We start from the raw sequence: 26,111 nt of genomic DNA on the forward strand, positions 1-26,111 counted from the left end.
TAGGAGACGGGCGGGGGGGAGCGGTCGCCCGGGCGCCGCTGCGGATCGCGGCGAGGGGAGACCAGGTCCCCGCCGCGCGCCCTGGTGGCCGTGCGGGCAGAGTGGAGGAGGGTCCCGGAAATCTGGCCCGGGCTCTGAAGGGTCGCTCCCCTTCTCTCTCACCCTGGGAAGTGGATTTCCGTGTGATTCATTGTGTTCCCTGGGAGGGGGTGAGCAGAGGCTTGGAGGAGAGGTCCTCCCCAGGCCCGGGCTGCTTCTGCGCTCCCTGCCCCCCAAAACCCGAGACAAAGCTGTGTCCTCCCGCTTCAGGCTTCTGCCCGGGCGCCGGGGCACGGTGGGGGCGGGGCGGGGGTGAGGCCGCCAGCAGGGTGGCTGACAGCTTTCTCCTGTTCTCCTCTACGCTTTTCCAGGGGAGGGCCCTAGCCTGTTTCAGCTCCCCTTCCCCGCCTTCAGAAAAAGAGAAAGACAAGGGAAATCCGCCAGCATTTCTTCTTCCTTCTTTAACAATGCGAGATGCCTCCCTAGTGACAGGAGAGAGATAGAAGCGGGGTGGGCCGTAGAGGGTCCTAGGGAGGCCAGAAGAAGTGGCATTAACACAGAGAGGGACACACAGGGCTGCTTCTAGAACACCTTTGTCATAAGGGTTTTTTTTCCTGGTGCCTGTATTCGGGCTGAATTGTCCGCATCTGATCACCTTTTGCAGTCTTTGAAGAGGGAAGGAGAGAGGTGGCTACCGGTTACATGCAAATCCTGGCCGGCACCGTCTTTCTTTTGTTAATGGTTTGTTACAAGGAGGGTTGGATTGGTATTGAGAATTAAAAGAATGGAATAAGTCGAGCCACTATTATTAGAGAAGTCCCTGGACAACAATGAGAGAAACGTTGCTCTGTTGTGGGCATGTGATCAGGCTTCTTGTGCAGTTGTGATCAGTTCTTCACAAAGTTCCTGTTTTTATCACAGGCTGCCTCTGAGACAAAAGCAGCATTTTCTCCAAGCTTGATGTCAGTACTGTGGTGGTGTCCCCAGAGTTGCATATTCTTATTGAGTTCTTTGCCAAAGGCCCTCTTCGCTAGCATTTTTCAAGTGGATTAAAAATTGTTGGTTGGAAAAGAAGAATGTGATAAGTTCCCAGGAGAGTTCTGACTTTTTGTTTACTTATCAAGGCATTCTCTCTCCCACCCCGCAGTCCTTTACAATGAAAAACCAGAAGTAGATTTGAGTGTTATAAAGCCAGTTGAGCATGGAGGGAAATAATTATTTTTAATAACCCTGTTAGGTTTTCCCAGTGTGTAGGGAGGTGCTGTTTTCATTTGCACTTTATTATCAGCATATTTTTTTTCAGTTAACCAGTTGGGAAGTTATTCTTTGGCCAGTGCCCAGAATCAGTTGTGGTGGGTGAGTTTGTTTCTGTGAAATGTTTAGGGCATTGCTATCTTGGTTCTGCCTCTCAAAAAACCTCATTCTTCTGGACTAAAGCATTGTCATTCAATCCGTGATGACTTTCATTCAAGTCAGACTTTTAAAAGTTACTTTATAGTATCACATCAGCTATCTTTGATTAGCCAGAAGGAGAGAAGTTTGGCTGGATGTTTGCATCAGAACGAGATTAAAAATAGGAGTTGATTGCTTTTACACGGAAAGGGAAATCCTGGAAGCTCTTTATTCTTGATATATCTGCTTCCAGCTTTTTATCGTTTACTTCTCTGGGTGTTTCTAGAGATGATTCCAAGGAACTATTTCTAGGACTCACACTGATTAGCTCACCTTTGTCTCCTTCAAGAAAGTGTGAAACTCCTACAAACTGTATTGCCAAGCCTTCAACATTTTTAAGGACAAGTGCATGGTTTGTTTTCTGATGCAGGGTTGTTTTGCTTTGGCATGTAACTGAGTTTGAATTGGTTTCTTAAAGGTTTATACTACATTATCCTGTATTTCATCTCTTTTAGCGATGGAAAACGGGAAAAAATATAGTTGAAAAACCTCGGACCTGCAGTGTCAGCATCTTGGCCATCTGTCTGTCTCTCTTGCTTAAGGTACAGAGGATGGTTGACTGGAGGAGTAGGTAGACATTTTTAGGAATTCAAGTGAAGTTGAAACCACCAACAACCCCCAAATCTATAGCATGCTATTTGTGATGTCTGTACCATATTTTGAAGGGACCTATGTTTGTTTAAAATTTTCTCTATGGTTACTGCTCTGACAAAAGTACTTTTTTCTTCTGGGGAAAAAAAAAGATGCTTTTAACTATGTGTTCATTGTGTGTTGTTGGCTTTGGTGCACTCATTCCTCCATTTTATTCATTTTTGTAGGTTCAGGCTGTAGTTGGTCCTAATTATAGCGATCGTCTGAGCTGTATGCCATTAAAGAATTTTCTTTGTGCTTGCCTGTATTTTCAGCTGCAGGCTCTGGTCGCAGATGAGCCAGCTCTGCGCCGGAACGCAGGTTGTGCCACCCTGGGCTGTTTGCCGCAGAGTGCGTTGCAGAACCCAGTGCTGTGGCTGGTGCTTCATTCAGGCAGGTCACCATGGACTTGGTGCTTAAAGCTGCCTGCTTTTGCACCAAAAAGAACAGCCCAGCACTGTCCAGAGAATCATTTAAAATTGAACGGACACCTAATCATGCTTTTCTGTAGACTAACTGAATAGGCAGGAGGCTTCCGCAAGTATTCCCATAACTGAAAATTTTTTCATGATTCACATGTATTGTTATATTTATTATGTATTTGGTAATAAGCTCTGTTGTCTGAACTTGAGTCATATGTTTTAGTCAAGTGTATGCACATAAAATAACACTAATGAGGGGAATTTGTTTAAATCTGTCTGATAATTCATTGTGTTTGTGTCATGATCTTATGCATTATGTCGTTTGAGTGTCACTGCAACTTTGTGATTAGGTAGAACAGATGTTATTAACACCTGTTAATAGTTTTTTGTTGTTGTTTTGGTTTAACAGAAGGGAAAACTAAGACTCAGAAAGGTTAAGTATTTTGTCTAAAGTTGCTCACTAATAAGTGCGTTATCTTCAGCTGACATGTAATTATGGCATCTGTTACCATCGAATGATTTAAATATCTTTACGGTTATTGCACAAGCTATTAACTCTAATTTTTACTCTAAGCAAATGCTACGAAATAGTTGTATGCCACAATTCCAAAGAGTCTTGTTGATTCTCTTTCTGAAATCTCTTTTAAATCTATCTTTCACTTGATTCAGCAGACATTTATTCTCTGCTTACTATGTGCTAGGGATACAGAGGTGAGTATGGTACTGTGTTAGCTTTCAAGGAGCTCTGAGTCCGGTAGGGAAATCACTTAAAAATACCAACAAAACAGTCCATGAGACAAAACAGTCCATGAGGGTTCTGTACAGAAACTGCCTTCTAAGAAAAGAGGAAGCTGTCTGCTTTGTTGTTGTGAAAAAGGAACAGCAGAGAACCTTAAATACAAAACTGGATGCTGGTAGAGAGGGCTGTGATTTAGCTCGTGAAGTTGTCATAAGTGTGAAGGAAAGAAGGCAGTCTGTGGCAAATTAGAAGGGGTGCAAGTCTTTCAGTGCCTGAAAACAGTCCCAAGATGACAACTGGAAAGGTATCTAAGATAAAATAACGCTTACAGGAAGAGATCCTCCCTTTTCTTTTTTGAACACTTCTCTGACCACAAACACAACAAACCCAGTCACATCCTCCCTTTCTCCTGTCTATTTCATCATGTATCTCAGGGTCCTCAAAGAGTGGTACAGGTCCACCTTGAAGGTGGAGGGGAGAGAGACAGCTGCTTCCTAGGAGTTGAAGTGAATCCTCTTTAGGAGTTGGGCAGAGGTGGGGGAGTTGAAGAGGAAAAGGGGGAGATGCTGAATTGAGATTGTATTTCACAGTGTTCAAAGTGGGCAATTGGAATTAAGCCACTAGAAAACTGGTAAATCCTTCTTACTTTACTTATAATGGGAAAGTGGGCCACTTCCCCCCAAATATGTAGCATAGTCATTAATTCATAAGAAACACCTTTATCAGAAAATTATGACTAAGGAGTTGTCGTTCCTAGTGTTAGGAGTATTAAGGAAGGCAGGTGTGTGGGTTTTTGAAAAACCAAAACTGGGCATTATCTAAGTGATTTATTCTCTGAAAGTTGCATATCTATATTTTTGGTGGGCTATACCCGCCTTATGTTGGAGCTTATCTTTAGGAATTGCTTGTCAGAGCCTGTGACACATTCCTTTGAAAATCCTCATAGCGGCAAATTTTAATTCTTTGAGGGTAGAGTTTCATTTTATGGGTTACTTGGTGTCAAGTAGAGAAAAGCTGGTTGATGTTCTTCTGGAGTCCAAACTAGCTGTGAATGAAAAAATTAGAGTGATTATAAATGTGTTTTATTTGTAACTGTCAAAAAATTAGAATGATGGTAAACTGGTTTTGAGGGTAGTTCCAGAAGAGTAGTGACAGACAAATTCACTGGAAGAATGATTCACTTTACTGTAAAGGATAGCGCTTGTTTAGACACCCTAGTTCTATGTATTTTGAAAAATTAATCTTGTTGTTTGACAGTCCATAACACTGAGCTGGATTTTTTTTTTATAAATTTATTTATCTATTTATTTATGGCTGCGTTGTGTCTTCGTCGCGGTGCGTGGGCTTCTCATTGCGTGGGCTTCTCATTGCGGTGGCTTGAACTGTCTCAGAGTTTGGGCTCTAGGTGCGTGGGCTTCAGTAGTTGTGGCACACGGGCTCAGTAGTTGTGGCTCGCGGGCTCTAGAGCGCAGGCTCAGTAGTTGTGGCTCATGGGCTTAGTTGCTCCGTGGCATGTGGGATCTTCCCGGACCAGGGCACGAACATGTGTCCCCTGCTTTGACAGGCGGATTCTTAACCACTTCTCTACCAGGGAAGCCCCTGGATTTTTGAATAAGAGAAATCTTTAACCCTTCACTCTCAGCCCAGCCCTTGGTGGCTGCCTTCTTTCCTGGCCTTTGTGAGGATTAGCACCTCAGGGTTGAAAGTTCAGATGATTGGCTAAAAACGGCCTTCACATGTATTTGTATTTTAATGATTATAGTTCTTCATGGTTCTCTTTCATGATTAATCAGGAATGGTCTTTGAAACACTCCTTCCCGCTTGTCTGCACCATTTCTCACAGTTCTTTAAGAGTTAGTTGAACTTCTACCTTTTTTCTAAACCTGCCCCTGAACACTGTGAGCTCTCTTTCTCCAGACCTTATAGCATTTACAGTTTATATCATTTTTGCCAGTCATAGATTTTGTAAATATTTAAATTGTTTTTCATTTCACCTCCATGTAAGCTCCTAAGTCTTTTAAACAACTGCTCAACAATTTCTTTCTTGTATTGTTTTAGGAGTGCGATAAATTTTTGTTCACCTCAGATTTTAATTGAAGCAGAGTCCCTGTCTTGGGGATTTGATTTTGGCACAAGGGGTGGGGTTGTATGATCATTTAAGGAGCGCGGGTTTTGGCATCTGGTGGGCTTGGGTCCAAGTCCTGGCTGTCACTTAGCCCTGTGGCCTTGGATGGACTGCCTAACCTCCCTGGTTTTAGTTCTTCAGTTCTTAAAAAAGGAAGGACAACCTCATTAGAGTTGTAAGGAGGTTTAAAATGAGATCGTAGGAGAACGGCTGAGTGTGGTGTGTGCGTGTAGTAAGTGCTCGGTGTGTGTAGTCTTTATTGTTTCTGATAGTGAACGGATGCATAGTGACTTGGCTGTTTTTAATATCTAGTGTTACTTAGCGGAATTTGATTACATGTGAAGTGACGAATGGAATCAATTAGTGTAATTCTTTTTTGCAAGTAATACTTGACTCCTCCATCAGTTGCTCCTGTCGGCACCCTCTACCCTAGTTCAGCACGTGTTGTGTCAGTGCAAGCGGTTGACTAGAGCAGCACAGAGTAGCTGGTTTGTTTCACGTAGACATCTGGCATGTGTGCATTTCTAAGCCTGTAGGCTCTGGCAAATGGCTCTGAAATTTAAGCATGGTTTCTTAGACTCAAGCGTCTTCCAGCTATGTATGAAAAGGCACGTGTGGATGCTCAACCTTCACATGGTTTTTGACTCTTCCTTTTCCCCCCATTTGTCCTTCGTGAACAACTCCTTTTGGCTCCTCGTTCAAAAGTTTTCTTGCATCCATTTTTCCTTTAAGTTGCATTTACCACCAGCCTTGTTCAGTCCTCTATCTTTAGACCTAAGGGTCAGCTCTAGATGGATCTTTTATCTTTTAAAAATACTATTTTTATCTAAAGGCGTTGCTAAATCCAAGGCTCTGTCGCTCATTGTCTTTATTTTAGTTTTTATTTTTAAAAATATTTATTTATTTATTTATTTTTGGCTGCGTTGGGTCTTCGTTGCTGTGTGCGGGCTTTCTCTAGTTGTGGTGAGCGGGGGCTACTCTTTGTTGCGGTGCGCGGGCATCTCATTGTGGTGGCTTCTCTTGTTGCGGAGCATGGGCTCTAGGTGCGCAGCTTCAGTAGTTGTGGTGTGCGGGCTCAGTTGTTGTGGCTCGCGGGCTCTAGAGCCCAGGCTCAGTAGTTGTGGTACACGGGCTTAGTTGCTCCGCGGCATGTGGGATCTTCCTGGACCAGGGCTCGAACTCGTGTCCCCTTCATTGGCAGGCTGATTCTTAACCACTGCGCCACCAGTGAAGTCTAGTCCAACTTTTTTTGGACTATGTCATGGACATTTAAGTAAGAGTTTTCGTATATTTGTGTTTATAATGAATAAGTTGCCTTCCCTTGTGGATGCTCTTCTATGAATAAAATATTTTCTGAAAGGCCATTTCTTTGGAATTTTATAGCATCACAGCTGACAGAATCTTTGGATACACGGGTTGGCTTTAGTGGACCTGGAAACTCTAAAGCCGTGTGTAGAATTGTGAGTGTGAGTGCTTATGTGCCTTTTTGGGGAGCAGAGTCTCCAGCTTTCATCAGTTTCTCAAAGAGGACTGTGAAGCAAGAACCAAATCTGTGTACTACCACTCTTCATTCTTACTAGCCTGTAAGGAACGCCAGACTCCCTCAGCATCCCTCCTCAACACTCACAAACTTACCTATATCAGTTCCCACCCGTATCCTCCTTCCTTCTTTCCTCAGAGGAAGAACTGTCCCCCTCCTGTTCTGCAGTGTGTCCCTGTGACTATGATCTCAGTCCTCATCCCTTCTCCTCTTCTGGGATCTTGGGATCTTACTTTATTGATCCATCTATTCACTTGTAGTCTTTTGTCTTTGTTTTTTCCTCTCATCTTTAGCCTCTCACTTAACACTTGGCTCTTGGCCCCCTCCCTTCAGCCTATAGATACGCTGAAGTTTCTCCCATCTTAAGAAAAGTATCTTCCCGCGATCTTGTATTGGAACCTATTTGCTTTCGTGTGCTAGCGTTCACTCCCCCTCATAGATCTTAGAAAGTAGAGCCTACATTTCCTTTATTTTGTTTCTTACCTTTGCTCACTCCTCAGTCCGTTGCTTCTGTCTCATCAAGCCTCTGAAAAAAAGGTCTCCAAGGCCACCAGTGACTTCTGATTTAGACTGAAAAGTACCCACATCTTTCTCCGCAGCATTGGATGCTGTGGACCAGTATCTTTATAAAACTCCCTCCTTCCTTAGCTTTTATGGTATAATTTCCTTCCAGCTCCCTACCTATTCCTTCTCCTCTCCTTTGGGCTTCTTTTTCTCTTTCTTCCTCCTGGTGTGGGTGTTCCTGGTATCTGTCATTAGCCTTCATCTCACTTCACAGACACTTGCTGACTGATCTCATCTATGCCCAGGGCCTCGGCTGTCAAGGCTGGGAGATGACTCCCTAGTCTGTATCTCTAGCCCTGACTCCTCTCTGCTCCAGACATCCCATTTATTCTCCCCAGACAACTGTAACTTAGTAGGTCCAAAACTGTACTCCTTGTTTCTGCTCCGCAAATACTTGGGGGTCATCCTTAACTTCTGATGAGTCACCAAGTTCTGTTGATTCTGCTTCCTCCCCTCCATTCCCATTGTTTCAGCCTTTGTTTAAGCTCTTACCATCTTCTGCTGAGACCATTACAGTAGTCTCCTAACTCGTCTGCCTGCCTTCAGTCTCTTCTCTCTTCAGTTCATCCTTCTCTATTCTGTGATGGAATTGATCATTCTGAAACACAGATCTAATTGTGTCCTTTTCCCTGTTGAAAAATTTTCACTGGCTTCCCCAATCCACAGGATAAACTCCAGGCATCCTTTGTGTAACAAGACCTGCCTGCCTGCCTTTTTAGCCCCGCTCCCCGCGCCTTCCATGTTTTTGCTGTCTTCTCTAGCCATGCCGAATGACTTGTATTTCCCTGAATACATACATGGTGCTTTTTCACTTCCATTCCTTTGTACACGTTGCCTTTCTCTGAGAAATGCCCACTCTGGCATGTTCTTCCCCTTTTTCTGTCTCTTTAACTTCTGTTCCACTCAATTTCCTGTAAGAAGCCAGCCTTTCCTAAGCTCTCTTAAGAAGCTAAGATCTCTGTATAAGTAGCCATCAATTATTGAGTGCTTATTATGTAACAGGCCCTGTGCTTAGCACTTTATATATCCTGCCTGACCAGTAAGTAGGTGCTGAATAAATTGCTGCTGTTGTCATGGTGATGAGGGAACTGAGCTAGCAAAAAGCAACTGAACCTTGAGTGGAACAAAGGGTGTGCCAGCTCCTGCCCTCACACAGACCTGATCTTTCCCTTTTTCCCTACCAGGAACAGTAACCTTCTGAAGTGAATGGCAAAGGGGAGAGAACACACTTGAATCATTTAGAACTGTTTCTGCTGCTTACTGTATGATCTTGGACAAGTCTTTGAAGTGTGCTTCTAATCCTAACAACTCCTAAAGATAGGTGTGTCATTTCCATTCTGTAGAGACTTGTTAAGGAACGTGAAGCCTGAAGGTAAAGTGCTCTGGGGTTGGAACCCACCTCAACTTGGCTCCAAACCCCACGGTGTTTCCACACTGCCTCCATCTCCCCGAATCACGTTTCAAGTAATTCAGCAAAATTCTTTTCCATCTTAACTATTGGGCCCCACTTTTCTTAGGATACAGCTTCTGTCTTTGGAGTTTGGGAGGTAGGGCTCCCCAGAGAGAAAAGAATGGGAATGTTCTATCCTATTCTAAGAGAAATGGATAGCAGTTGGAGTGACGTTGGTTATTTTTGACCTTGCTTTGCCAGAACCAGCACTCCAACATATATTTGGAGGATTTCATTTATATCAGCTTGACTTCTGGAAGGGTGTGACTTCTTCTTTTCTAAAAAGAGCAAAAGATATTGGGTAAAATCCTTTAAGACTGCGTATCTGTAAAGTAAGAGATAATTTTATGTACTTATATTTTGATGTGAAATTGATTTTTCTTCCTTGAATTGAGATGGGGTTGATGAGAAGCTGAAAGGGGAAAATCCAGAAGGAGAATATCTTGAATGCTACACAGGACAGCCCTAAATGAAAATGCACAGGTCTGGCGTCTTTGAAAGGTCCTTACTGTGCCCTGGACTTGAGCTTCTGGGCTACAGATAGAGTATTGTGGTTACATTCTGGTTCAGAAAGAGTTTTTTGTTTGTTTTGTTTTTTCCTTAGGATATTTAATGTTTAATTTAAAAATTAATGTTTAAATTAATGTAGATATTTCTGTAAATGACATTTACTTTAGTTGATTTTTCTGGAGTTATTTTTTGTCAAAGAAGAGCCCTCTCATATCTCCTTTTTTTTTCCAGAGGACTCTTGCTTTTAGGGGTAAACTAAAGCAGCTGTAGGATTTTTTTCTTTCTTTTTAAGGACCTTGTTTCAAGGTTATGTTTGGGTTATGTTTCAATTTATTCATAAACTGGAACCTTCTGGGTTTTAATTCAGGTCAGGCATGAATGCATTACAGTGCTGGCCAGTCTTGTCACTGAATCTCCTTTTTTTTTTTTTTTTTTTTGCGGTACGCAGGCCTCTCACTGTTGTGGCCTCTCCCGTTGCGGAGCACAGGCTCCGGACGCGCAGGCTCAGCGGCCATGGCTCATGGGCCCAGCTGCTCCGCGGCACGTGGGATCTTCCCGGACCGGGGCACGAACCCGCATCCCCTGCATCGGCAGGCGGACTCTTAACCACTGCGCCACCAGGGAAGCCCTGAATCTCCTTTTTAAAAATGAACCCAGGGGCTTCCCTCGTGGCGCAGTGGTTGAGAATCAGCCTGCCAATGCACGGCACACAGGTTCGAGCCCTGATCCGGGAAGATCCCACGTGCCGCGGAGCAACTAAGCCTGTGAGCCACAACTACTGAGCCCACGTGCCACAACTACTGAAGCCCGTGCGCCTAGAGCCCATGCTCTGCAACAAGAGGAGCGACCGCAATGAGAAGCCCTCGCCCGCAACGAAGAGTAACCCCTGCTTGGCGCAACCAGAGAAAAGCCCACGTGCAGCAGCAAAGACCCAACACAGCCAAAAATATAAAAAATAAAAAATGAAAATGAACCCAGCAGGAACTGTGAGGAGAAGTTTCTGATAGTTTCTTGCATAGTAAATCTGTGACTGAGGCAAGCAGGCTGTCTTAATTTTTTTTTTTTAAATCAAGGTATAATTGACATACAACGTTATATTAGTTTCCAGAGTATGACATAATGATTTGATATTTCTATATGTTGGGAAATGATCACCTCAATAAATCTCATTAACATCTGTCATCATACATAGTTACAATTTTTTCCTGTCTTAAAATTGTAAAGAGTTGTCATTCTTTTTTTGGCTGCGCTGCATGGCATGCGGGATCTTAGTTCCCTGACTGGGGATTGAACCCGTGCCCCCTGCAGTGGAAATGCAGAGTTTTAACCACTGGACTGCTAGGGAAGTCCCAAGAGTTGTTATTCTTACTTTATTGGACTTCCTTTCTGGTTTGGAGAAACTTTCATTTTTAAATTGAATGTGTAGCAAAAGCATTTGTGAGTTTTCCTCCCATGGTTCTTTGCTTATCGTTTTCTTCAAGGAGACCAAGGGAAGTCCTAGAAGAGAACTTCCTCATTTGTTGGTTCTCTGAGCTCTAATCTGTAATGTTACTCCTATATTATAGTTATTTTTCAAATGACCTTAAAGCTATTATATGATCATTTGCATAAATATTCTCATCTCCCTTTGTAAGCTGCTTGAGGACAGCACACAGCATCCTCCAGCATAAGTGCTTTTCAGTACTTATTCAGCCAGTGAATGAATCTAGACTCTTTTCGTCAGCCTCCTTATCTATTCTTATTTCCTTAGTAGTGTCTGACAGACTCTTCTATTACAGTCAGACTGGTTTCCTCCCTCTTTTTCCTGACTGGCTCATTCTCATCTCTATGCCTTTGCAGCGACTGTTTTCTTTGTCAGGACTACCTTTTCTCCTAGTAAAATTTACCTGTGGTTTCACGGCCTGGTTGATGTCCTTTCATCATGAAACCAACTGACTACTTTAGTCCTTATTAATCTCTTCTATTTTTAAGCTATTGTTGTATTCAGTGACAGTTTAACACTTAACTGACAGCTGTTTATTTGTTTTGTTTATGTTGTTTTTGCCTCCTCAGTTAGACTTTAGGTTTTGTGAGTGTAATGACAAGGTCTTCTACCTTTGGGAACTTGTAAGGTGCTAAACATATCAATATATCAGTAAAGATGTATTGAGCACATTTATTTACAAGATCTATTGAGAGGGTGAGAGATACATAGGAGGCAGATACCCTGCTCTCAAGGAGCTTTCAGTCTAGTAACTTCTCAACAAATAGCTGTTTGGGCTTTAAAAATATTAATTTAAAGTAATTGTCTTTTGAGTGAGCACGTAGAAACTATTTTATACTTGAGTGATAAGATAGCATTTAAACAACCCCATTTGAAATGATTCTGGGAAAATGGCAGTTTGAGCACATCTCTGCTGCCCTCTTTTTTTAAAACTCAGTTCAAGTAAAATAACAATTTCAAAGCTTAGAACAAAAATACTGAGAGTTGGAATGGGAACTCATGAAAGTCGAAGGACTTGGAGGGTAGGTCCAGGAAACCAAAAATGCAGATAACAAGAATTTTAGAAGGAGGAATAAGTAATAGAAGAAAAATTCCCTGAGCCAAAAAAAGATTGAAAAAGACTGAAGATTGAATGAGTTCACTGTGTTCCAGGCAAGATCGATGAGAAAAGGCACAAACCTAGGCATATTCTGATAAAATTCTTGAATTCAGTGGTAAAGACAAAAAAAAACTACAAGTAAGTTCCTAGATAGAAAGATAAAGATTCAAAAGAAAAGAAAAGGTTAGAAACATTCAAAAGAAGATAAAGATACAAAAGAAAAAGTTAAAACTACCACAAAACAGACTGTCCTCATTTGCATCACTGTAGTGTTAGTGGAAGAAGCAGACTATTTAGAGAAAAGGTCCACTCCAGAAACCTTGTAGGCAGTCTAGATACTATTCACCTTTCAGGGAGAAGAAAGCTCTGTGTGGGTGTGCAAGGATTCACATTATGTCACCCGTAGACTCTAATCTGGACAGTATACTCTAATCAAACAAATAATATTTCCTCTCCTCCTTCCAAAGTAGGAAGAGGAGAGGAAACAGTGATAGACAGTGGACTTTGAAATATATATATATATATATCATATATTATTGTTACTCTATGTTACATATAATATATATATCAATATAATTACGTATATTGAGAGTGATAAGGAATGTGTAATATAAATGCTAAGTAAGGATCTTTGAAATTGAAGACACATGTTGAAAGAGAAAACCTTGCCGTCTGAAGGAAATATTCTAAATGATTCCAGCAAAACTTGGACATCGCAGGACAGGGTAGTGTGTGGTGAGTGGGAACTAAAAGCATTCTTTGGTATCATTGAGATGTTGGCAGGGGAAGTATGGCAATGAACTGCCTTTGTGAGGAGAAGAATACTTCATTTATACTAGTGCTAAAAAAATTGTAAAATACTTAAGGGAAAGTATCACAAGAAAGGCGCAGGCTCTGTGTGAAGAAAATGGTAAAAGATTAAGGATGATCTGAAAAAAATGGAAATATATACCATGTTCCTGGATGGGAAAACTAAATAGATGTAAATTTAATGGAAATTAATTACAACTCCAGTGGAGAATTCTTTTGGTGGTGGGGAAATAGGTAAAACAATCTGTGTTCAGATAGAAGAATAAATGTTTTAGAATAGCCAAGAATATTTAGGCACAGAATAGTGAGGTGGTCCTTGCTTTACCATGTATTGAAACAGATTCTAAAATGATCATACTCAAAGCAGTGTGGTATCAGCATGTGAATAAGGATGAGCAAACAATAAAGTACCCCAATCCTTGTATATGTAAGAAACATAATTATAAAAACATGAAGGTTTTGCAAGCTTAGACTAGCTTTCTTTCCAATTGTCTCAAATTAACAAAAGATCTTAAAATAAGTTGGCCAGGGCTCCATAGGACATCAGAAATACTGATGTTGTATTTATCCTTGATACTCTATTTATCCTGCCAAGAGGAGCACACTGGAACCATTCCTCCTGCAGTGTCTTTCCAGTGCCTCTAAAAACAAAGCTTAATATTGTGGCATCTGGCAAAGGAAAAATATTTAAAGGGTTCATCTTAATTTTCACAGAGCAGGCCATGAAGGGGTGATTTGGAGCTGAGAAGCAATAAATTGATAACTGGCACATTCTTGACTCCTCTCTTTTCTTCAATCCAACGGCCCATATCTAGTCCATCAGTAAGTCTTTTTGGTGCTACCTTGAGAAGTACCCTCGCATCTGCTTTTCCATCACTGATCACTGCCGATCATCACCTTGCCTCTGTTACCTCATCTGTAGCTTCATAGTGCCTTATCTCGTGTCCCTGCTTTTTTCTCTCTAACCTATTTTCCACATGGCAGCTACAGTCAGCTCTGTAAAATACAAATTAGATCATGTTGCTTCCCTGCCATTGAATTTCCTTCAGTGGATTTCTGTCTTTTAAATAAGATTCCAGGGACTTCCCTGGTGGCACAGTGGTTAAGAATCCACCTGCCAATTCAGGGGACACGGGTTTGATCCCTGGTCCAGGAAGATCCCACATGCCGCGGAGCAACTAACCCTGCGAGCCACAACTACTGAGCCCGCATACCACAACTACTGAGTCTGTGCTCTAGAGCCCATGAGCCACAACTACTGAGCCCATGCGCTGCAACGGCTGAAGCCCGCGCGCCTAGAGCCTGTGCTCTGCAACAAGAGAAGCCACCGCAATGAGAAGCCCATGCACCGCAACAAAGAGTAGCCTCCACTCGCTGCAACTAGAGAAAGCCCGCGTGCAGCAAGGAAGACCCAATGGAGCCAAAAATAAATAAAATTAAAAAAAAAAAAGTAAAATAAAATTCCAGCTCCTGTTCCATGGTCTACAAGGCCAGCACTCCTGTTCCCTCATCTACTTTGCTTCAGCCACACTGGCTGACTCTTCTTTCCCTCCTTTCTCTTTTCCTCCCTCTCTCCTTTTCTTTTTTCCCTCTCATTCTTTTCCTCTCTTCCTTCTTTCTCTGCCTCCCTCCCTTTCTCTTTTCTTTTCCTTTTTATTTATTTAGCTACTATTTACTGAGTGCCTACTTTATGCCACATAGGTACAGGCAATACGGCAGTGATTAAAATAACAAAAATCCCTGCCCTTAAGGGGCTTACGTTCTGTAGGAATAGACAGAAATTAATAAGTAATTTCTATTGCCTGTCAGATGGTAAAAATTTCAGTGGAGAAAAATCATGAAGAGCAATAGAGAATACTGGGGCCGGTCAGTGAATACAATTTAAAGTAGGGAGTCAGGGATGACTTCATCATAAGATGGCACTCGAACAGAAACCTGAGGATGGTGAGGCTTTTTCTCTCCTTTGAACAAACCATGCTTGTTCCTGCCTCCAGACCTTGTTTCTTGCTTTTCTTCTGCTGAGAATGCTCTGCTCCAAGTGCTGTGCTTGGCTGGCAACTTTGCCTCCTTTCTGTCTCAGCTCAAAAGTGACCTTCTCAGAGATGCCTTCCCTGACTGCTGAGTTTAAATGAGCAGCTCCTCCCCACTTTCCCGATCTCATCTTTTTATTTATTTATTTTGAAGTCAAAGTGATTATTTATTTATTTATTTATTTTAGGCTGTGTTGGGCCTTCATTGCTGTGCGCCGCCTTTCTCTAGTTATGGTGCACGAGGCTACTCTTCGTTATGGTGCGTGGGCTTCTCATTGTGGTGGCTTCTCTTGTGGAGCACAGGCTCTAGGTGTGAGGGCTTCAGTAGTTGTGGCCAGTGGGCTTCAGTAGTTGTGGCTTGCGGGCTCTAGAGTGCAGACTCAGTAGTTGTGGCACACAGGCTTAGTTGCTCCGTGGCATGTGGGATCTTCCTGCGCCAGGGCTTGAACCCATGTCCCCTGCACTGGCAGGCAGATTCTCAACCACTGCACCACCAGGGAAGCCCTCATCTTTTTTTTTTTTTTCTGTTTAAAATTTTCTATTTAATACCACCATTTGAAATGATCTTGTTTGTGTATTTATTATCTGATTCCAGTAAAATGTTAGTTCTGTGAGAGGCCTTGCTGCCTTGCTCCCTGCTGGATGCCAGGACCTAGAATAGAAGACACTCAGTAGACACTTGTTCGCGAATAGATGGACTTTGCAGGGAGAAGATTCCAACAGGATTCCTTAGATGGTGATAGCTTTACAGAGTAAAGAAATGTCGGCTCTGTCCCAGGGCCTCTGCTGGGAAGGGACAGGGACCCCTGTGGAAGCTGGCCAGGGCTGGAACTCAGGGGCCCATGATGTTTCCTGGCATTCGGTTAGTTTCTCATGTTTGTTTTTCCTTTGTTTCCTTCACCTATTTATCTGCACGCTCTGATTTTCCATGTGACTTTTACAGCTGGGTGGTGTGTGACAACTTTCCATTTTATCAGCGGGCCTGGCTCTTTGGCCCATACATTTCAGTTCAGCTGATATTTATTATGCAGAAGTGTATAGAAGATGCAGTGCCAAGCCTGGTAGAGCGCTTGCATGAGAGCCAGAGCTGGAGCCAGGCCGCCGAGTACCTCTGCTCCCCGCATGGAGGGACATCCGCTTCTGTGTTGACTTGTACTTGCCTGTGTGTCGATTCCCTTTTCCTCTACCTTGACCAGCTGTATTACTCACAGGATCTGATCTGAGGTGTAAGCTCATTGGGTGAGTTTTTCTGTAGAATAGATAGTGGAAGCAACCTCGTTTTGGTTTAACTGGTCAGTCCTGGTTGGGAAAAACTAAATATTTCCCATGTTTGGTTTTTCAACATCTTTTCTTGGCCACATTACATCTTTTCCAAAATGTTGGAAAACCAGGGAAGTGAACTATTTAGCCATATGGTAAGTATTTGGTTTGTTGAACTGTCCCACCTTTGGACAGTTTATCGTAGTTTATGCAAATTGTGTGGCCAGCTAGACTTCTGAGGGCATTCATAGGCCACCCGTAACATGGCTACCTGTATGCATACGACACTTTTATTTTAGGTCCCAATGTTTTCTCTCAGGTGCCTCTTTGAGTACCTGTGTCCAAGGTGTTGTTCGGACACTAAATTTATTGTAATTTTACACATAGGATAAATATAATAAAAATCTCAAATATTCCATTTATTTATTATTCTGTCATCAACTTGAAGTTTATCTTTGTGGCTGAGAAATAGAACTTGTGAAACATCTTAATAATTAATATTATCCTATTTCAGCAAGGGTTGAAAGAAATATGATTTAGATGATTATCATGTTGAAAACAAGACTAAAGTATTATATGTTTATCAACCAGAGATCACCATTGACAGAAGTAGTAAATTGCTCAGAATTCTGAATTTGATTTGATTATCTTCTAACTTTTCCTTGCAATTGTAGAAAAAAGAGTTTTTCATTAGAGGTAGGGATTCTTTCCTGCCTTCCCCCCCACCCCCCTGCCCCAGTCCGTTTTTTTTTTTTTTTTTTTGGTGGTATGTGGGCGTCTCACTGTTGCGGCCTCTCGCCTTGTGGAGCACAGGCTCCAGACGCGCAGGCTCAGCGGCCATGGCTCACGGGCCCAGCCGCTCCGCGGCATGTGGGATCTTCCCGGACCGGGGCACGAACCCGCGTCCCCTGCATCGGCAGGCGGACTCTCAACCACTGCACCACCAGGGAAGCCCCGCAGTCAGTTTTAGTTGTCTGCTTCCATACCTATGAAATGTGGTTAAGAATGCTATCAACCTTACAGGATTGATGTGAGAATTAAATTAGTTAATACATGAAAATACCTGATTAGAACAGTGCCCAGCCAGGAAGCCCCTGGCAGTAGTTTTTTGTCGTTTTTTGCAGAGATAAGATACTGCAAACAGTATCTTTATTGCATAATAAATGCCATAAGGAAGGCATGTACAAATACTGAGGGTGCTCAGGCAAAGGGCGTTCACGTACCTATGTTGTTTCTGGGGAGGAGTATCGCTCAGGCTCAGAGTCATCAGTTGAATAGGAGTTTGGTGGGAGGACAGACCAGGGAGGAGGATAGTTTAGGTTTGGAGAAAGACATGGGTTTGCGAATCACTGGAGTATGTTGGAGGAATTACGATGATTTAGTAGTCATTGCTAGAGCATAAAGAGTAAGCTCAGTAGGTCCAATAAGCCTGGACAGGTGGGTAGGTCTTAGAATCTTAAATTTTATCTCGTAGGTTCTTGCTTCTCAGTAGGAAATGTGCCAGGGTACTCAAAACTGTAGGATAAACATGGTACAAGAATCTTCTTGGGGTATCCATTTAATTGAATTTGGGGGAAATTATTGCTACATTAAAACATGAATATATTATAATACAGGATTTAAAATCCAAGATAAAATATAATTTTAACTTTTTAAATAAAAAAATAATACATTTTGCCTTAGTTGCTGGCTTTTTCAGGCTGTGCCTCTTCTAGACCCTCCATTCCCCCCCATCACTTTCTTCGGGTGAAAGTTTAAAAAGCACCCATATAGGTCATGGGGAAGCATTGAGGAATTGTAAGCAGGAGTGGATGACATCCGTATTTGGTGGAGATCAGCCTAGAGGAGGATGGTTTCAGGCTCCTGTGTCACACAGTCAAGGGTCACCATTCACATAGAATACAATGCGAAATACCTTAAGTAGATAAGAACAGGGCAAGAGGGCAAGACAGGACAGGGAGAGTTACAAGGTGGCTACTGAAACGAGCTGGTGGCCTCTGCAGTGGGATTGGGGAAGAGGGAATGAAAAGAGGTGTTTAAGGAGAATCGATGAGACTCGTGTAGAAGAGGAGAGCGTGTGATGTGTTGGAAGAACCTAAGTTGACGCCTAAGAAACTTAAATTTCTGGCTTAGCGTCTTGAGGGAAAGAGGGCACCATTTTCTAGTACAAGGAATAGCAGAAGAACAGTTTGGAGTACGGGAGGAGATAAATTCAGTGTTCCTGAATTGGAGGGGTCTTTGGGCCATGCGGGTGAAGGTGCGTAGCAGGCAGTTGGCTATGTGTGTGTGGAGCTCTTTAGAAAGGCCTGTCCTGATGACACACCTTCAGTTCTCCCGAGTGGCCATCACTGGCAGTGAGGCCCACGGGCATGACTGAGGTGGTCTGAGAGGAGCACAGCGAGTGAGAAGAGGCTAAACAGAGAGCTCTGGAAGTGCTGCCATTTAAGGGGGGAGGCTGAAGGAAAGGAACCTGAGAAACTGTCAGAGGTATGACAAAGAGGGAGGAGAAGAGCAAAGCAGCAGGGAATTTCAAGAAGTGCCTGTCGCTGCAAGAGAGTTTAAGAGTAGACTGGGAAATGCCGTCCAGATTTACCGGTGGAGGAGGCCACTGCTGGTGACCTTTGCTTGAGCTGTTTCAGTGGTGTTGGGGGTGGGGACTGCAAACCTGTCCGGAGAGGATGAGGCATCCAAGGCGGGAGAGGAAGTAGAGGCAGGCTGCCCGCGCTGCTTTTGCGAGCCTGGCTCTGTGAAGTGGAGGAGAGAACAGTAGCTAGGATGCTTATACATTCACCTCCTCTTTCTCTCCCACTGGAAAGTAAGTTGCACGAGGGCAGGAACTTCATTTTATTCACTGCTATATCTCCAGGGTAGAAGAGAGCTCCTGGCACCTAGTAGGTGCTCAATAAATATTTGGTGGCTGAATTAATGAGTTATGTTAAGATGGGAGAGACTTGAGCATGTTCATTTGTAGGGTGGAAGGGTAAGAGGTCTTGGAGAGGAAAGTTTGAAGGTCTAGAGGAGAAAGGATGTGATGGAACGTGGTCTCCATGAGTCAGGAAAGTTTGAGATTCCAAGCCCCTCTGGAGTGACTATCCAGGATACCAGGAGTGGCTCCTTTTCTGCTGAAACTGAAGGAAAGGAGGAATGGATGGGAGCAGAGGTAGATGTTCACAGGTGGTGGAGGAGGAAGTTGAGGGAGTTCTCTCCTGATGGTCTTATGAGTATTCTCTGAGTTAAAAATAAATTAAGAATGAGTATCATGTGTGTATCCTTGGAAAACATTTTGTGAAGACATACAAAAAAGCCACCCCTATTTAAGCAGTTATGCTTATGGGGAGAGTCACAGACAGGTAACTGTAGGCACACACAAGGTTGTGGTCGGTGATATAAAGGGTAGATGAGGTAAGGATGCACCCAGGGGATGAGTAAGTAGGTGAGACAAGAGGTCTCAAGTTTCAGACGGGAATGCAGGGAGTGGCTGGGAGCTGGGAGGAGGGATCCACACACACTGTGCACGCCATTTCACCCTGCCCCAGGAACCTTCTGTCAGCAGGAGACTGTCCTTGGATCATGGGGAAGTGGGAGGAGAGGCAGTGCATGAAGCTCCTCTTTGAGATAAAATGAACTGAAACCTGAGCCTTGAGGGAGGTAGAGTCACTCATTGTTAGTAACTCTTCTGGTTCTAACCAGGCTGGTTTTCCAGTGATTTATTTCTGATTCATTTGATAGGAAACTGCTTTCCCAACTTTTGACAAACCTGTTATCTGAAATGATTTGTCTGTTTAGAAGCACAGGTAGTAGTGAGAAAGGATATGAGAGTGTCGCAGCGAGTCATGAAGAACAAGACATGACCATATTTATTTACTACATCAGGCTTTAGCTAGAATTAATTTAAAGAATATTAAAGTGTCCATTTTATTTTAATTAGCAATTGTTTAGTAATAAAGCTTCACTTGTTCAGAATTCTCTATTTTCAGTCTATTCGAGTTCAAGACTACTTACTTCTCAGAAACTTTCTGAAAGGGAAACTAGAGTAGTAAGGATGGGTCTTTTAGTCTTCTAGACTTCCGTTGAAATTAAATAACCCAGCGAAGCAAATTTTGTTTTTGTCTTTTGCTATTAACCTTAGTGGCCATTATTGCAAATTAGTCTCTGATAGCTAAGCAGCATGAGGCAGGTTAGAGTTGAACTTGAGTCCTGGCTACTTCTGTTCTTGGATTTCTCACATGTTAAAACACGTTCCCTATAAAATGAGCAGAGGATCTTTCAGAAAGGGATCTGATTCTAAGAGTTAAAGGGGTTTTGCTTAGAACAAGTTGCAAATTCTAATCACTTATTTAATTGCCCTATCAGGGAAGGCAGGTTTATGATGTAAAAAGCACCTGTCAATTTTTGGAGATGGAGAGAAGTACCTTTTTTTTTCTTGACAGGAGGTGAAATCAGAGGTTGACTAAGACATGCTAATTGGAACTTGGTATCGTCTCAGTTGGCTCAGTACTTAGAATTCATTTTCTCTAAGCCAGTGGTCCCCAATCTTTCTGGCACCAGGGACTGCTTTCGTGGAAGACAATTTTTCCACAGATGGGGTGGGGGGAGGGTTCAGGTGGAATGGGGGTGATGGGGAGCAGCAGAGGAAGCTTCGCTCGCCCGCCCACCCCTCACCTCCTGCTTGCGTCCCGGTTCCTAACAGGCCGTGGACCGGAACCAGTCAGCAGCCCGGGGGTTGGGGACCCTTGCTGCAAGCCATCCCAGTTCTGATGGGGAATGGGGGGAAACCCTATGTGCCTCCACCTCATTCCCCCCAATTCTAAGTTTTTTAGCCATTAGTTGAATAGTTAGAACTCCAGTTAGGCCTTTATTTGGGGGAAGAAGAATGACTTTATCAGCCTTTGGGGGAGAACCTAGGGGACAAGAGAGTCTTCAGGTCAATTTGGCATCAACAAGCTGAGGACCTGTTTCTCATTTTTACAGAGAACTAAGTTATAGCCAGATCCCTATTTTCCTGGAATTTATGTTGTGTGTGTGTGTGTGTGTGTGTGTGTGTGTGTCTAAGAGAACATGTTGAAGACTTTTGAAAGAGACCTGACGTCTGGACCCTCTTTACAGATTGTCATTTTTGTTGCCTTTTACAGGAATCAACTGGGAAAGCATTCTGAGATGAGGCATGTCAGAGGCAGTGAGTGAGGTAACAGGGAAAAGGTCACTGGGTTCTGGTCCCATTTCTGCTATTTCTTTGTGACCTCAGGCAAATCATTTAACCTTTCCTGGCCGCTGGGAGATGAAGTGGCTAGATGAGGGAATCTAGTTCTTTCCAGCTCTTAATTCCTGAGGTGACCTGTGAGTATGGTTTAGGAAAATGTATGAAGAAAAAATCATACACACACACATATATATATATATATATATATTTTTTTTTTTTTTTTTTTTTTTTTCCCTTGGCCGTGACACACCGCGCAGCACATGGGATCTTAGTTGCCCGACCAGGGATTAAACCTGGATCCCCCCTGCAGTGGAAGGAGAGCCCTAACCACTGGACCGCCAGGGAATTCCTGAGGAAATCCTGTTGATATTTTAAATTCATTAAGACAGTTATTATTTAAAGGAAATCCATGTATAATGAGAATCATCAGTTGCCTAATTTATATTCATTCAGTCAAAACTTATATATTGAATTTTCCTAAAGTGAGATATACATTTAATTATCCAGGGTGTGTGCTGTTATCATTTTGGTCTAGTGAGGCTTAGGGGATGGAACTTTCATTCTGACTCTTACAAGTTACAGCTTATCAGATTCCCCTCCTAATGCATCTCCTCTTCCCTTTGTCCCTCTATGCCTCCCCAACCTCAGCATCCTGCGTGTTTATCTTTGGTAATGCCTGTGTTCCCTTACGTTTCTTTCCTTTTTTTTTTTAAGATTTATTTATTATTTATTTATTTATTTTTGGCTGGTATTGGTTGTGGCATGAGGGATCTTCGTTGAGGCATGGGGGATCTTTTGTTGCAGCGCGTGGGCTCTTAGTTGTGCTGCATGAGCTTCTCTAGTTGTGGTGTGTGGGTTTTCTATCTCTAGTTGTGGCGCATAGGCTCCAGGGCGCATGGGCTCTGTAGTTTGCAGCACGCGGGCTCTCTAGTTGAGGTGCACGAGCTCAGTAGTTGTGGTGCACGGGCTTAGTCGCCCCACGGCATGTGGGATCTCAGTTCCCCGACCAGGGATAGAACCTGGATCGAACCCATGTCCCCTGCATTGTAAGGTGGATTCTTAACCACTGCACCACCAGGGAAGTCCCCCCTTACATTTCTGTTTATCCTTCCCAGAGGCTGGAAATCATGTCTTATTCGTCTTTACTTTCCTTATTGTAAAACATCGAGGGGAAGAAAGGTAATATGTGAGGAAATAGGTAACAGCAGAGTCAAAGATGGCCCAGATTTTAATTTGGGGTAATGGGAGAATGTTTATGTTATACGTAGAAATACCTGAGGTGCTGGTTTGGGGAGAAGATGATGAATATAATTTTGGACATGACGGAATCTGTGGCACTGGCAGGACATTCAGGTAGACTGTTCCAATAGGCAGTTAGAAATGGTGACTTGTATCCTGGAGCGGTTGGAGGATTTGAGCATCATCTTCATGAGGTTCATCAGGGTGAGTCAGATCTTTGAAAGGGAAAGTGAAAAATGAAGCTAAGGGGGAATGCCTGTATTTAGGAAGCTAGAGGAGAAAGAAGAGTCATCCAGGCTGCCAGAGGTGATCGCAGAAATAGGAGGTGTACTGGGGTGCGTAGTAAGTGGCTTTTATGGAGGTAAATACTCAACTATGTTAAAGCTACAGAGAGGTTAGGAGAATTAGATGAGGGAATACAGATGATTGGATTAGTCAGTTCCAGTCCTGTGGCTGGACCAGAGGCTACCTGAAAAAGTGATGAGGACACAGAAGCAATGAGTCTGTAGGCTTCTTAGTTTGAAGTTGGGAAAAATGAATTAAAGAACAAGGGCAGGTTCAAAGGAGTACTTATTTCTCTTACTTTATTTTTATTTTTTAATAATAGAGGATACTGAGAAATCTTTATAGGCCTGGGAGGCTAAGAATGGAGGCTAAGAAAAGATTGTGTTGGCTAGGGAGATTTGGACACAGATTAGATCCCTGGAGGGTAGATGAGGGTGAATTTGAGAGCAGGCTGCCGTCAGGTTGGAGAGGAGGGAGGAGCATCTCTCTGAGACAGGAAGAATGGTTTGGTTGAAAAAAATGATTTAGGGAGAGGAAATTGGTGTGGGATTAAAGGGAAAAGGATATTCAGAAAGATGGAAGCATGGGGTTTTGAGAAATGTGAAAAGAATTAGAGCAGCAGCTGCAGGGGAGTTCGGGAGGAATTAATGAAACAATGAAAGCAATGCTGGTGCTCGTAGGCAGGCAGAGTGTGGTCAGCATGAATTTGGAGGGGACACAGTTGTGATGCTTGTGTCCAACTGTGAGATCAGGGTGTCATACAAGCCGTCAGTGTGAATGACGCTGGCTACAAAGACAGTGACAGGACCTGGAGTCTGGGGGGAAGCAAAAGAAACCAGCAGTAAAGATGGAATGTGCTCTGGGGGCTTCAGGACTTCGGTGCCCTAACCTGGGCTTCGTAGTTGAGACCAGCAGCATTCCTGAGTCCCTGTGTGTTTGTTTTTATGAAGCAGGAAAAAAGATGGTCTTATTTAAGGGTTATTGAAGTGGAAATGAGGTATGAGAATACTTGTAAGAATACTGTGCATTTTTTTCCTATTAAATTAAAAAAAAATGGCATGGGAACATTGTTGAAAAACTCCATGAAATGGAAAAATAGCCTCCCTCCTCCCCCCGCCCAGCCCCATCCCACTTCCCAAGGTGTAGCCATTTTTTATCAGTTAGTAGTATAACTTTCAGTATGTTAAGTCACCTTTAGGAAGCATGTCTTGATTCTCTGTTATGAACAGTTGAGAAGTGTACCCATTTCCAGTACTCTTTCCTTCTGAGTTTTTGCAGTCATATTAGTGTTCTTTTTAAAAAAAAAAACTTTATTTTTTTTTTTAAGTCTTTATTGAATATGTTACAGTATTGCTTCTGTTTTTTGTTTTGGTTTTTTGGCCTCCAGGCATGTGGGATCTTAGCTCCCCAACCAGGGATTGAACCCATATCTCCTGCATTGGAAGGTGAAGTCTTTAACCGCTGGACCACTAGGGAAGTCCCTACTGGATCTACTTTTAATTTCGTCTCTGCTTTCTATATTCCTTCTCGGTCTTACTCAGCTGCTGTTGTTTCTCGTACTTTGTCATTTTTCTTGTATTCTTAAAATTTGGAGTAGTTATTTTTGATATGGGGTGCAAGAGAGTTAAACTTTTAAGTCCTTGCCTTTCAGTAACATCTTTATCTCTCATTTGATTGTCATTTCTGTGAATGTAACTTGTTTTTATACTCTGGATGCTTTTAGGGTTTGCTTTTCGTTTTTGATGTTCTGACGTTTTCCCTAGGCTGTGTCTAGGTGCCTGTCTTCTCCATCATCCTGTTTGGGGGTTAGAAGACTCTTTGAATTTACTGGTTGTCTTTCTGGAGCTCAGGGAGAATTTTGTTTTATTATTTCTTCCCTTCCATGTGCTATGTTTTTAAATCTGTTTTGTGTTTGCTGTCTTTCCTCTCTCTCTTTTACTTCCGTTTTAACAGCAGGTTTATTCTTAATTTTTTTTTTTTTTGGGCGGTACGCGGGCCTCTCACTGTTGTGGCCTCTCCCGTTGCGGAGCACAGGCTCCGGATTCGCAGGCTCAGCGGCCATGGCTCACGGGCCCAGCCACTCCGCGGCATGTGGGATCTTCCCGGACCAGGGCACGAACCCGTGTCCCCTGCATCGGCAGGCGGACTCTCAACCACTGCGCCACCAGGGAAACCCTCTTAATTTTTATAGACGTGATAGTCTCTTGAATCTCTCTGAGCATGCTAATTAGCATTTTTTTAAAAGTTCTCTTTTAATTCCTGAAATAACTAATATTTCCTTTGGGGCATGTTTTTCCAGAGGTCCATCTTGGTCTACTTTTCCTGTTCTGTTGGGTTTCCTCAGATGTCATTCGTGGTTGTTCGCAGTTAATGTGTCACTAGGTTGATTAGGTAGTTGGTGTGGTTTTCTTCTGGAGTTGAATAGGTCTTATTAGCTATTTACATTTTTATTATGGAATATCACATGCAAAAGAGTATATGTTATGTGTGTGCACAGTTTAAGGAAAAACAGCAAATTGTCCATGATCTAGTTTAAGAACTGAAACCTTAAAATACCTCTGAAGGCCCGTTGGGCCTGTCCTGTTACTTTCACCTCACTCTCAAATGTAACCATCATCCTGAATTTTGTTACACATTCCCTATTTCTGCTTTATAGTTTGTATGTATCCCAAACAAAGTATTATTTAGTTTTGTAAGTTTGTGAACTTTAGGAGTGGAATCATGCTGTGTGTATTCTTCTGTGACTTGCTTTTTTTTTTTTTCGCTCAGCATTGTTTAGGAGGTTCATTCTTGCTGATGCAGGTTACTGTAGTTCTTTTTTTGTTTTCCTGCTGCTCTGGCATTCCATTGCATGAATTCACCACATTTTATTAGTTCATTCACCAATTGGCAGATATTTCAGTTGTTTCTAGTTTTTTGCTGTTGCAGATGACATTGCTATGAACATTCCTGTGTATGCCTTCTACATTTAAATATATATATATTTTTTATACCTTTAGTCATGGATTTTCAAATGCATATATAAAAGTCTAGAATTAAACAGAACAAAATCTCTGGATAGGAAATTGTGAATGATTAAAAATGCTTTTATAAACTTTGTATTTTCCATAGTTCCTTACATGCCCTTAATTTTATGGTCTGGAATTTTAAAAAATCAACTGAACATACTCGCTATTTTTCTTTGGAAAACACAGAAAAGGATAAGAGTTGATAAGAGAAATTTGCATTAATAAA

General features: G+C 42.6%; 1 protein-coding gene and 1 long non-coding RNA gene across 6 annotated transcripts in view; both read left to right on the plus strand.

Annotated features, from left to right (window-relative positions):
* Positions 1-26,111, plus strand: part of DIP2B (DIP2 acetate--CoA ligase B (putative)) — a 239,195-nt gene that overhangs the window by 232 nt on the left and 212,852 nt on the right. The window lies entirely within an intron of this gene.
* Positions 6-26,111, plus strand: part of LOC149747996 (uncharacterized) — a 74,132-nt gene continuing 48,026 nt past the window's right edge. Inside the window, exon 1 of the long non-coding RNA XR_016394925.1 lies at positions 6-21,338. This is a non-coding gene — a long non-coding RNA (uncharacterized LOC149747996). The remainder of the gene's footprint in view (positions 21,339-26,111) is intronic.

The sequence above is a fragment of the Delphinapterus leucas genome, chromosome 11 (assembly GCF_059928025.1).
Source record: "Delphinapterus leucas isolate spDelLeu-1000000601 "Yukka" chromosome 11, BTC_Dleu_Yukka2, whole genome shotgun sequence".
In the NCBI taxonomy this organism is placed as follows: domain Eukaryota; kingdom Metazoa; phylum Chordata; class Mammalia; order Artiodactyla; family Monodontidae; genus Delphinapterus; species Delphinapterus leucas.